The sequence below is a fragment of the Equus asinus genome, chromosome X (assembly GCF_041296235.1).
Source record: "Equus asinus isolate D_3611 breed Donkey chromosome X, EquAss-T2T_v2, whole genome shotgun sequence".
NCBI classification, from domain to species: Eukaryota; Metazoa; Chordata; class Mammalia; order Perissodactyla; family Equidae; genus Equus; species Equus asinus.
Genome location: NC_091820.1, coordinates 6343969 through 6357064, shown reverse-complemented (window position 1 = coordinate 6357064; position 13096 = coordinate 6343969). Strand labels below are relative to the sequence as shown.

The window sequence follows — 13096 nt, the reverse complement described above, 5'->3', positions numbered from 1 at the left end:
TGGCTTTATATACAAGTTACCCTGCAAATTCAATATTCACAGAGGGAAAATAGGCACGAACACCAAAAATTAGACACAAACACCCAAGCTAACACAGCCACCGTTTCAAGTTAAACAAATAAACAAAATGGCTGGTGTGGAAATCCTGGAACTACTTGTGGTTGACATTTAGTCTCATGAAAACCAAACCCCGAGCCATTCTCAGCAAATGAGCCCAGGCAGAGGCCTTAAATTTGCAGGTGAATCCTATTTCTTACCTCCATAGCCCACAATGTGGCCTGGGTAGTATAATTTTTATATTTATTTACTCCCTCTAACACCAGTTAATACAGCATCAACTAAAATGACAGCTTTTTCTCAAAAAAGTCGCTAATGTGAAATGCAAAAAAAAAAAAATTTAATAACAACTATGATGGATGAAATATGTCTCTGGGAAGAAAACAGCAAACAGCCAGGCTGAAGGCACCCAAGGACTTTTACCGCAAGCCGGTTCCCGCACTAGCTCCTGGTGCTGTCTTTTCAAGTCTGAACCTCTTCTTCAACAAAACGCCTGGTTCTCAGGAGCCCCAAGGGCAAAACATCAATGGAAGCAGCTGATTTATAAACAGCATGAAGTGATTATGAAAACACTGCAGAGGCATGAAATGCTTCAAAAGCACAGCATTGTTCCAAAGCTTCCTCAGGCACCTGCAACCGAGACGTTGTCATCCAGTTCTAAAACACCAATATTTTTTCAGCTTTTAAAGCACAAAAAGTCCAGTAGATCCAAAGTGCACACAGGACCCTGTCACTGCATCTTCTTTCTTCCCTTATTCACCTCATTAACAGCTGCACCTCTGGAGTGACGTCCAATATTTAAGCTCATAGATCTCAAAGCCACTTGATGTGCACACGCGTGTGTGCGTGCGTACACACACCCACCAACCCACACACACAACTTGGCAGCAGAAGCCAAGTATCTCACTTGCATTCAGGGACTTCAATATCACCCCGTCTCCCCACCTCTGGGGTAAAGTCTAAATGTTTTTTTCACTGCATATCCCTATCAGAAAAAAGTTTTAAGCATGTGCCCCCAACTCATGTCATTTATTAACTATGTACAACATGCAACTAACACTATATGCATTTTTCATAGACCACAAAAATAGTCATTTTTTCAGTATTAGATAAAAAGTCAGTGGACATTCTGATAGTTTCTTCCCGCACTCTAACAATCTCACTTTGCACCTGCCAGACGACAGCAAATCCACTTGGGAGACCGCTTTGGGCATTAAATCCTGAGACAAGGCATTTGGGTCCTCCTCTCCCGACTCCCACAACAAAATGTAAAGACTATTGGTTTAAAGGAAATGTACTCAGAGCCCCATGAAATTTATCAGAGAATTTATCAGAGGTCCCATGAAATTCATAAGGCAACTCTAATTTCCACAGGCCTCTTCTTGTTCTCATCTGGTCTACAATAATTTCTGTCATGCACTGGACACATGAGATCATTCTTATTTTCATCAACTTCTAAGCTGGGTGCACCTCCAACACTGTATGTTGTTTCTTCTGGCTAGGCTTTTTGAAGTATTACGTTACAGATCCCTGGAAACAGTTGAAACTGGCATTGAATCACCCATGGTCTTAGAAATACAAACCTAATATGATATTTTTTCATAATCAAATTAGGAGTTAAAACAAACCGTGTCTCCCAGACTAACCTGTGACTGTCAGGAACTGGCAATCACCCTTTGCAAGCTGATAATTGTGAATACTTGAGTCTTTACCAACACAGAGCTGGCGTTAAAGTTGTGTGGGATTAAAGTGCCTGATAAGATTCCGTTGCAAAAAGAATCTAAGGCCAAGACCCAAGTTTAATCCATGCTCTAAATGAACCAAATGGTAGGCACATCAGTTCTCTGCTCAGCTGCTTTTCTGAAATACAACCTAGAAGGCTGCGACCACTTGGAACTTTATAGATGCTGGGAAACACGTTTGCATATTGCTGCTACAGATTCTGCATCCCATGACCGTGGTTAACAGACCTCCACTCCACGTTCTCATTTCTCATCTTCAAATGGATGTCAAGATAACCAGAAAAAAGTGGAGCACAGTGGACCTGGCTAAAACTAAGAATCACCCACAGGGCACCAGAATGGGAAAGGGCTCATCAGTGGTGCTGAATTTTTCTCCAGTTCTTAATGATGATTTCTATGGTCTTACCACATTAAAGTATGTGTTATTACTGATTTAAGAAATAAAATGGCATCATGTACAGTAAGCTCCAGCATGGATGATGTTGGGTGCCCAGTTCTCAGCAGACTTGAGGAAGTCTTCAATTTCTTGGAGAGTGGGAAGGTGATCAGGTGGCGGGGGGTGGGGGGGGGGTCCTCACTTCCTCCTGCCTCTGTATTCCCCTCCCTGGAGGTTGGTGACAAGCGTTCCAGAAAGGAAAGTGCTCAGTGCTGACTATTTGGGATCATATTCTAGGTTCTAGGCTCAAAGGAAGCAAGCAAAGAAAACTCTCGTGTTTTCTTTTATGCATTCCAGCTACATCCACCACGATAGGAAAAAAATGACAGGAATTCAAGGCAGACACCCTCTTCAAGAATCACCATTGAATTCTGCTGTGAGCATTGTTTGTGCCTATTTCACAGTCTTGTGAGATTGGGAAACTACAACGCTCACGAGAATTATTCAGAAACATCCAACAGCCCAAAGTGTCTTCTGAATTGCTGGATTGTTTTGCTGTTGTTTTTTTAAGTAAAATACGCAACTAACCAACCAATGTTAAGTTAAATGTTTCTTATTTTAATCGTGGGTAAAACGACACTCAATGCATGGGACATAAATGTCAGTTTACCCGAAGTTTCAGTTAGCATAAAACCACCATAATCCTTAACCAGCCTGAAAGAAAAGAAAAAGGCCTACCCAACATCTAAGTAGTGTCCCCTTTCCAGATTAAAATCCTCACACACAAGAGGCAGGCAAAGCCTCAAGATCCACATGTCAACCCTTTCACTCTCCAAGTGAGGACACGCACGGGCTAAATGACCACACAAGCAGGCAGACCACCCAAGGCAGGACGCAAGTAGCCAAAACACCAGGTCAAGGATTCTTCTAGAAGACATGACATTTAATAGATCACTAATAGCGAAATTACGATCCAAAGGAAAATATAGGTTAACAAACTCATAGAAGCACAGAGGTAGGAACTCTTTTTATTTCTACAACAAACTAATGCAAATACAACTTAATATTTTTAGGCAGTTTTATATTCACATTATTACCCCACTGGGAAAAGCGCAACACCTCTTAACCTGTGAGTCCTGTTTTTGAAACTAAAGACATGACTGTAACCTTCTGACACATTTTACACAGTAAATATCTTTCGGCGGGACTGTGCAGACAGACAGATCTGGGAACCAGTCTCTGAAAGTCCATCAAAAAATGTCCCATCTCAACCAATTTGGCGGCCAGAATTAATACATAAGAAAAACAGCCAATCTTTGGCAGCACCAACAAGACACCTGGTATTTTTTCACTATGGCTTCTTACAAATATTCCGCAGTGGTAGGCTTAGCTTTTCCTTGCTGTTGATAATATCTACGGTGCAAATCCTGCTGTTCTGAGGAAAGCACACGGGCCCGAGTGTGCAAAAGCGTCATGTTCCTCAGAGAGAAGTGTCAAGGAAGGTGCTAGAAGAGTGGAGGGATTCACCATAAGGCATTTCATCCTGAGTTAAAATGTGATTACCAGGACCTGGAGAAGAGAGCTGACGGGGGCTGAGAGGGGTGACTGCGGAGGAAGCACAGAGGGAGAGCACCACCAGCATCGCTGGGGGATGGAGTCGTTCTGATCCTGATTATGATGGTGGTTACACAAATCTATACACGCGCTGAATTCAGAAAACCACACACCGAAAGGGAAAAGTCAATTACATCACATAATACTTTAGAAAATTATATAAATATATCAAATTAGCCCTAAAACTTAACATAAAAGGGGTAAAAAAAAAAAAAAAAAGGTAAGAAAGCAAGCAACTGCAGGAGACCATCATTATAAAGATACATTTCACATTCAGTTTCCAACTTCAGAGGGGAGGAAAATACAAGCATGTTGGGCTCCGCGCATGAAAATAATCCTATCTCCTTCAATACAACAAGCCTGAGAAATAAATTTTATTTTCTCTTTCTCTCAATGAGAAAACTAATGGTAGAGAAGGTAAGTGATTTGCCCAAAGACGCAGTCAGTGCATGGCCACCTGGCTACAAACCAGGCTTCCCTCAGAGCCGTGTCACCCGCCCCATGACCACCAGGAGCCCAGGAGGCCCCCACCAGGGTTGGGCTTGGAGCTCCTCTGGGGGTCACCTGGACATCAGGCGCGGGCTGGCTCAGGAGGCCCTGGCAGGCAGCAGGACCAGACTCGGCCCTCCGGCTGATATCTGGAAGAGTGTTTCCTCAGCGCCCAGTTGCTCCAAAGTGTTTGCTAACTCAGTCGTAGGAAGGGATGGAGCCTGAAGCAGCATCCAGAGTCATGCAAGCGGCGACAACTTCAGATGCTCACGTGGCCCCACCCTCCGAAGTTCCTGAGCACCCCGCATGGTGGGGGGGACCCCAAATTCCAGGTTAACCGCTGGGTACAAAGAGGATCTGCACAAACATTACACAGGTGCTGTTTTTTTCCCTAATAAATACCAAAAGGACCAAGAAGCTGACCAAAAGTAAGACCTAGGAAATCTGTGACGACATCAGTAAAACCAAGAAGTCAAAAAACACACGTTCAAGATGTACCTGCATCAGAGGCTCTAAACTACTCGCAGTGAGGCAGAGCTTCAGCAACTGGCGGCTGCCCCCTCCCCCAATACCTCCTGGCCTTGTTTCTACTGTCCTTCAAGTCCCTTCACTGCCAACTCCTCCTTCCCCCTCCTGCGAGCAGCTGCAACTCTTGTCATCTCAATGGGTGCTATGTTGTAATGTACTTCCCGGGGTACTCCAAAAAACCATACGGGTGCCTTGAGAACTACAGAGTTGACAGATATCCTTTCTTGGCCTCCACCTGCCCTATGGAACTTGACCAAATCAGGACTGTATAATCCAGGGCTGGTTTCTCCACCTTGGCATCACCAGCATTTGGGGCCAGATCATTCTTTGTGGTGGGGGCTGTCTTGTGCATTATGGATGTTTAGTAGCATCCAAGAACCTATCAGATGCCAGGAGACCCACTATCCCCCTCCCCCGACTCCTGACAACCAAAACTGCCCATTGACAGTAGGGAGCAAACTGCCTCAACTGAGAACCATTCGCTGACTGCAAGATTGTAGAGGTCAATGTTGAAAATGCGACTCTGGTAAACAACCATCTCTTCTACTTTCATCTCTTAAGACTTCCCTTTCTCTTGAACCTGTGTGTCGTGCCCCATCTCCATCTCTCTGTTCCCATCTGCCAAGAACAAACCAAAGCAACGAAAATGGTACCCAACCTCCTTGGTAACACAAAAATATTCTCTCCTCTGTTCAAACTTTAAATTTGCTCCAATTCACTTTCTTTAATGGCTTCCAGTTCACTTCTGCAATCTTCAATCAGGCAGCGGATTGGCAATAAATATTTGATAGCTGTGATAATGTACAGATCTGCCTCGCAAAAGGCTGCCAGCTCGGGGAACACAACCATCTTCAGTCAAGTTGCCCGCTCCCTGGTCAAGAAGCCGCCGGGGGAGCGAATTCCTTAATGACTGCATTTTTCCCTGAGGTTTTAAACTCATTTTCTCAGACTAGGCTCTCTTTGCCCTTTATAAACATGTTGACTTTGTTAGTCTCTTCCCACATCCAGCTTTTATTTTGGTTTTGTTGGACCTCATTCTGCCAGTCTGGCCAGTGCAGTTCATTTGGCAGAGCCCCTCGGAAAGGATGGAGAGGAGGGAAGGGCCAAGGAGGGCAAGACCCCAGGGGCAGGCTCGCATCCAGTCTCCGCTCAAGAGGCCAGTGACTTCCTTCACACTAAAAATAGTGATGGAAAAAAAAGTTTATCTTCCCAACTTGAAAAAAGAAGTGTTTACAAAATGACTTTAGTCTTGCTTCCTGATTGAAATTATTTTTCAAATGTCTTTGGTGGTGAAAGATTAACAACTTATTGGATGCGGCATACTACTTTTTTTTTCCTAAGGGGGAAAGAATCTCCACATCCTTTCAGCCAATGGGCTAACACAAGGTATCCAGAAACCACAGCTGGGACGTCTCGCCTCCCACGGCAGAGCAACTGTGACTGTCCTCTAGGCCACGTGTGCAGAGCCCTGCAATCTTGACACCCCAGAGGAAAGCTGGGAAAGGAAGCAGGCCCAGGTTTGAATTGATGGGTTCTCCAACCCAACAGGTAACAGAGAGAGGAACTCCTGACGCTCAGGGCCTCCATGGGATAGCTATTCTGGCCCGGCCTCCCTCTGCAGAGACCCCTTCCCCACCTCTGGAAGAGAATCGAGGACATGCCAGGTGTTTACACCCTTTCAACCGAAGGCTGGCCCTTCACACCAGAGTGCTGAGAGGAAGTGAGTGAGGACAACTGAGAAGTCACCTCTCTGACAGACACAAAATTGGGTTTTTCCTCCATCCTCATTTACAAACACAATTTCTAACCCATTGCTATAAAAATACAAAGAACTGTGCAAAGGACACATCAAGTAAGTAATAAAAATAACACCCTCACTCAGGGACCCGGTGCACAGGAAACAGCGAGTACTCAGCCATTTTTCTTAAATACTGTGACTATTGTGAAGTCTCACTTTGTTGGAAGGATTCCTTATCAGCCTTTTAATATGGAAGATTGTGACCTCAAGAGACTGAAGCTTAATACTTAGGACTTAAACTTCAGGGGAGGGGAGGAGCCCGAGGTATAAGGGTCTAACGGCATCAGAAATGGCCCACCTCTTAGTTGCCCACACCAGGGCCTCACTGATGGTGACACCTGGGGCTCCACACCATCCCAAAGGACATTCACAACAATTCACCTAGGCAGGCAGCTTGGGGAAGGGCTATGCCATTTTTCAGATGGGGACACTGAGGCACAGAGACACTAAATGCCTTGCCCAAGGTTAAACACTCAGTGAAGGACTCTGGCTTGGAGATCTGCTTTTCTAATTTCAAACTGATGCAAAGCACCTCAAGCTAAAACCACAGCTGTCAATTTCAGGTTAAGAATCCATCCACTGAAATCACTTTCCTGGGCAAATCGCTGGCTGAAATGGGTCTTTTTTTCTTTTTGTTAAGGTCTACATGCGAATTATTCCAAACTTTTTTAGCCTCTCCTCTCCCCGCCCAACAAAAAAGTACACTAACTCTCTTCATTGTTTCCTTTATTACTATTTCACTGCAATAACTAGAGAGCAGCACCCGCCAACAGAACCTTCTGCAAGTTCTACGCTGTCCGATATAGTGCCCACGAGCAACATGCGGCTCTTGAGTACAAGAATACGGCTAGAGCAACTGATAGAACAGAATTGTTAATTTTATTGAATTTTAATTAATTTGAACCTAAACATGCACCTGTGGCTAGTGGTTACCATTTGGGCAATGAAGCTACAGAAGAAAACAATCCCCTCACTTCGTGATTCCGCTGAGATTTCTCTATATGTATATGCAGATTTCAACACAGATTCTCCTGTGTGTGTGGGGGGGGGGGGAGTAATTTGAAGAGCTTTTGTCTCCAAATGGGAAAATTCACACTAGGTAGACAGGAAGTCAAAATAATGCCAAGCTGAAAAGCTGGGCTTGGGCAATGAGACAATCCTCCCTCCACTATGTATTATCAGCAAGTTACTTAACATCCTTAGGCGTCAGTCTCCTCTGCTTGCAGAATGGAAATAATTGCTACACGCAGGGCGTTAAGCACCTATAAAATCTTCAGTGCATGGCATGCAAGTAACCTAAGACAATCATTCTATTTGTACAATAGCAATACCTAAAATTTACAGGCAGCATTACAGTTTTCAAAAACCTTACACATATTCCCTTTTTCCTTCTTTGCACTACCCAGTGGATACCACGATTTCAGTTCCCCTTTTTATTTTTACACACACAGAAAATGACGCCCAGAAGAGGTGCAGGCCTTCAAGGTCAATGTCAGAGCATGACAGGGTGAGCCCTTTCACTAGCTCAGGCCATAGGAGGGTAAAGGCTGCTTTTCTAGCTAAGCAGTACCTGTCACGATGGAGTTAGATTCGGGGGTTCTAGTCACCTCTTTGCAAGCTATGGAGCCCATTTAAACCCTCAAAACAGCCCATCCAGGCAGAATCTTGATGCCATCACACAGATTTGAAAATTGAGGCCCCAAAAGATGAAGGTAAGATTCAAAACCAATTATGACACCATGCACTCTCTACCCAGTCCATTAAAACACCCCAGCTTCCAGGAAGGGTAAGGTTTGGGAGATGGAGGGATCAGCGTGTGAAATTCAAATGGGGGTGTTGATAATGATAATTCCTGGACTGCCCATGGCCTGGACAGAAGCACGAGAGCCAACCCCAAGGGATCCAGTGACACAGGCCCTGCTGGTGGTGAGGTAGCCTCTCCCTCATGCCCCACTGTCCCCTCACGGGGGCCTGCCTTGCTCCTGGTGTCCTTGGGACCTAGAGAATACATGGCATCTAGCAGCAGCTGGGCACACTTCTGAAGCCTCACTAAGATGCTGTTGCACTCAGCTACTGATCTGGCTCACATAACTGACAAAAAGACCCAGCTTTTGCAACATTCACTTTCAGATATCTCCATAATAAAATGATCATTATTCTTTGCAAACTGCATCTTCTTTAAAACTACTAGCAAACATTAAGTCTCTGAGCCCACTAAGGGGGCAAAATGCACATCACCAAATAAAACATCAAAAATGTCCATTTTTGTCCCACAGGTGTGTGTTCACTTAAGAGCTAGAATCCCTTCAAGGGGCTATTTTAATAAGTGGGTCAATGATGAACTTCAACTTTTATCCCTGGATTAGTCAGTCAGCTGGGTGGTTTTCCACGAAAATCTGCAGCACATTTGAAACATTAACATCCTTTAAAATAAAACCATCGTCTTAACGTTTTAATTGTTCCATACTCAACATTATTGGTTCTTTCCTTTCTTTTCCGCCCCCCCCCCAATCGCGTCTATCCTAGGAATGACTAGTAGTAAACTTTTCATAAAATCATCAAGAGCCATCTGCTACCCCAAAGCCACCGCTTGGGACCTTAGAAGGGCGCTCCTCTCCCCCTCTCCCTCTCCCTCTCCCTCCTCCTCCCCTTCCAGGTTAAACCAGGGACTCGGGCGGCGCGTCCGGAGAGAAAAACATCCAGAAGTCAGGTCAAGCCACATGTGACAATGCAAAGCAGAAACAGCTGCAGATGCAATAGGAGGTGGGTTTTTGTTTCTTTTTGGGTTTTGCTCCACAGCATTACCAACTAGGAAAAAAAAAACACCTCCCATTCTAACTTTGTGGAATTTCCAACGCTGTTAGCTCGGAGAACGCGAGGCCGGCCGTGCAATCAGCAAGCCCGGGCCGGGGCCTGACGGCGCACGGGCGACGCACGTGAAGTCCAGGCCCTATCCCAGCGCTAGCGGGCCTCTAGCGACCCCAAACTGTCACACACCCATCGACCACCGACACCCGGAGGCGCATCCCGCACCCTGTTCGGAGTAACGACCCCCTCAGTGGGGCAGTCCCCTGGGGAGCAGGACCCAGGAAGCGGATCTGGGGGCACCCCCTCCCCCGAGCCGGGGAGCAACAGGTCTGCACCCTCCCAACGCCGTGCTCTGCAGACTCCGCCTGACCAGGGGTGCCCCCTTCACCACCGATGTGGACCCCCGCCCGGCCCCCTCGCTCGGGCCGGGGTGCTCCCGACTTCCTTGACAGTTTCAGCGCCTCGGAAACTGAGCAGCCGCGAGGCCAGCGCAGCCTCGCCCGCCACTCACTCCACTGCGCGGCGCCGCGCCTCCACCTGGTCCGGGGCGGGCCCGCCGGCCGGCGCGGGGATGAATGAGGCTCCCCTCCCCCACGGGGGTAGCCCGCGGCGCCGCAGGTTCGCCCCGCCAGCCCACGATCGGCAGACAAAGGGGCACCGGGGGCGAGACCCAGCGCTTCCCCAAACTTACCGACCGCCTCCCCCTCCCCAAAACAATGGAGCCCCCTCCGGTCTCCGCCCGCCCCGGACGCGCCGGCACTTTGGGGAACGGCCACCTCGGGGTATTGTTCAGCCTGCAGGGAGCGCGCCGCACACCAGCCCGAGCCCTACAGACAGTTAGGGACCTGCCCCTCCAGAGCCCCGGAGGCGGCCGGAGCGGGCAGGCGTCCGGAACCGCCAGGAAGCCCCCCGGGGGGAACCAATCGCCGAGCCCCCCGCCGGACAACCGGACAAGTTTGCGTCCCTCGCCCCGGCCCGGCCCGGCCGGCCGAGCCCCGCGCACTCACCTCGCCGCGGGCAGCGCAACTTGTGGCGGCACCGCCGCGCCGGCTGCGCTCCGCGCCTCCCTCCGGCCGGCCGTCGCCGAGCCCGGGCCGTGCGGCGGCCGACGAGGGCCCGGCGCCTGAGCCGCCCCCGCCGCCCCGGCCGCCCAGCGCCGCCGCCGCCGAGTCCCCGAGAGGCGCGGGCGCTGGAAAGTTTCGGGTGCCGAATGGCGGCCGAGGGCGCTGCGGCGGCGGCGGCGAGGCGGGGGCGCTGGAGGCTCCTCGCTCCCGAGCGCCGGGGGGGGCTGGGGCGGGAGCGGCGGCGGCGGCGGCGGAGGGCGGGACGGCGGGAGGGCCCGGCACGGGCAGTGACCTCCGGGGGGAGCGGCCGCTAGCGCGCAGACCCGGGCCGGGAGCACGGCCAGGGGCCCCTCCCCCCAGCCCCTCCCCTGCGCCCCGGGGGGCCGCGTCCCAAACCCCCCCTCCTCTCGGAGAGTGGGGACACGAGGCCTGCCCCTCCCCCCCCGGCGAAGGAAGAGAGTCTGCGCCCCCCCACGGCCCCTCCCCCACGGCCTCTAGGGAGGCCCCGCGTCCCAATCCTGCCCCTCCCCCACGGCAGAGGGAGCTGCGACCCCACACAGCCCCTCTCCCCAAGCTCTCCCCTGCCCCCCACGCCTAGGGTGGGTGAGGGGAACCCCGGCCTCTCCCTCCTTGCTCCGAACCCTGTCCCTTCCCCGTGGCCTCCACTGGAGATGAAGGGAACCCGGGCCTGCCCCCCACTCAGTCCCAAACGCAGCCTTTCCCCCACAGCCTGGAGGGGACCGGAACTCGGGCCACCACCCCGGAGGTTTCCAGGGGAGAGGGGAGCCCGGCCGCTGCTAGAGTGTTACCCTCCCCCATCTCAAAAAAGACGCCGCCCGGCTGCCTCTACAGATCCCCCTGCAACCTGGCCAAGGGTGCAGCTCCCTCAAACTCGGCCGTCTAGAAGACGCCCCGATAGTCTCTCCTCCCACCCCAAAAAGTTGGGGCTCAGGTTGAGCCTCGACATTGGCAAACCCCTCCCGGGAAGAGGCAGAAATGCTTGGGGAGAAAGAAACTCGGACACACAGGGGTGGAAGCCAGGAGCTCGGCTGTGGGGGCTCCGGGGGGTTGGGGGGACCCGGGCCCGCGGGGCCTCTTCACCCCCCCACCCCCACCCGCAGGCTTCAGACCTCTGGCATTTGCAAAGTTTTCATGTTGCAATGGCTTACTCGGCCAAGCCCTAGTGCACCCAAGTCCCCAGCGCTCCCCCTTCCCTCCACTTTGGTGACAACTGCCCCCCGCTCGCGGCCTTAATTCAATTAAAGATACCCGCACCCCCAACCCCAGCACCTCTGGGGTCTGCTTTGTGGAATATTTTAAAGTAAGTTCGCCCCTCCCTTTGGTGTATAACGAGCTTCGCGCCAAGAGCCCAGTACACTCAGCATTTTAAACTGTAACCTCACTTGCTCCTTTCTGGGACACTGGACCATTTGTTGTTCTGGTTGTTGTGGGGAGGGGGCCCCAGGTGAGTTTTTAAGGGGCTAGTCCTTCCTCAAAAAGGCAGACCTAAAAATTACCCTGCCAAATATTGCTGTAAAACGTCAATGATGTAAAACGACTGTTGCTACACCATTATTAGAGCACATCAATAAAAAATACACTTACACAGTCTCCATAATTGTGAATCAGCAGAATAGATTGTGTCTTATTATGTGTCAGTTGCCATTCAAGACCCCCCAAAAGGACGTGGTGGGGCCTTTCCTGGAGCCTGCCCGTCGTTGCTCCCGGGCTCCCTGGGCTCGTGCAGACTGATGCTGAGGTATTACATGCAATCGAAAAACCAAGGGTGCAATAGAAAACCCGAGCGAGCTCATGATGCAACCCTGCCCCGGTTACACGTGCTTCCCTTCCCCCACCGCCTGCTGGTGGGAGCGCTGCGTTTTTTCCGCCTGTAGGGTCACATTGTGGTTGATTGATTCTCCTTTCGCCTTGCTCAGTCATTCAGATTTGGAAAGTAAATAACAAGTTGACATCATTACTGCTCTCGGCTTTACGGGGACGCGGCCCTCGGCTACCGCACACTCTCGAGTAGCCGCGCAGCCCAGCTGGCCCTCTGGCTTGCCAGCCCCGCTTGTCTTTAGCTGCCTGGAAATGCCGAACTGAACTTGGTGAAAAGGCCTCTTTGTATGTTTCGATTACTTGGCAGATGCCAATCACTTAAAGTATGAGAAAGTGGTGGAAATCCTCGCCCCAAACGTGATCCAGTGTGACCAGTTTTTACAGCTGGTCCTCGATAACTAACGCTGCAAGGGAGCTCAGAATCCACCTTGCCTGTTTGATTATGTCCCAATAATTCCAAGGGTCTTCTTGCATGTAAGGAGTGGAGCGCTTTCATCATAGACTCCTAGGACCCCCAGGGGACTTGGTAAGACCGCAGACAGGAAAAGAGACCCCCTACGTTTATCATAACATCACCGAAATTCCTCTTCCTGAAATGCTAGATGGGTGGTAGGTGGGTGGTAGACTATTTCATTTAACCTGTTTTGCAGATTTTTCAAATGTGCAGTCTTATAAGGTGGGAGAAAACAAGGAAAAGAGGAAAGAAAGTAGAACAGGGAAGGAGCTAGCGCCTTCTGGCCAAAGCAAAGGTTAATATGCAGGACGTGAGCCGCGATGATTT

At 50.0% G+C, this 13096-nt stretch overlaps 1 protein-coding gene across 6 annotated transcripts in view; it reads right to left on the bottom strand.

The window, feature by feature from the left end:
* Positions 1 to 12246, bottom strand: part of TBL1X (transducin beta like 1 X-linked) — a 210339-nt gene extending 198093 nt beyond the window's left edge. For 3 of the 6 annotated variants that reach the window (XM_044768169.2, XM_044768166.2, XM_070501976.1), the window contains exon 1: positions 10420 to 10557. The gene's annotated coding sequence lies outside the window, so the exon portion shown is untranslated. Of the gene's footprint in view, positions 1 to 10419; positions 10558 to 12081 lie in introns of those variants that run through there. The other 3 variants (XM_014828024.3, XM_014828023.3, XM_044768167.2) reach the window with 3 other exon arrangements.
* Between the last annotated feature and the right edge of the window lie 850 nt (positions 12247 to 13096).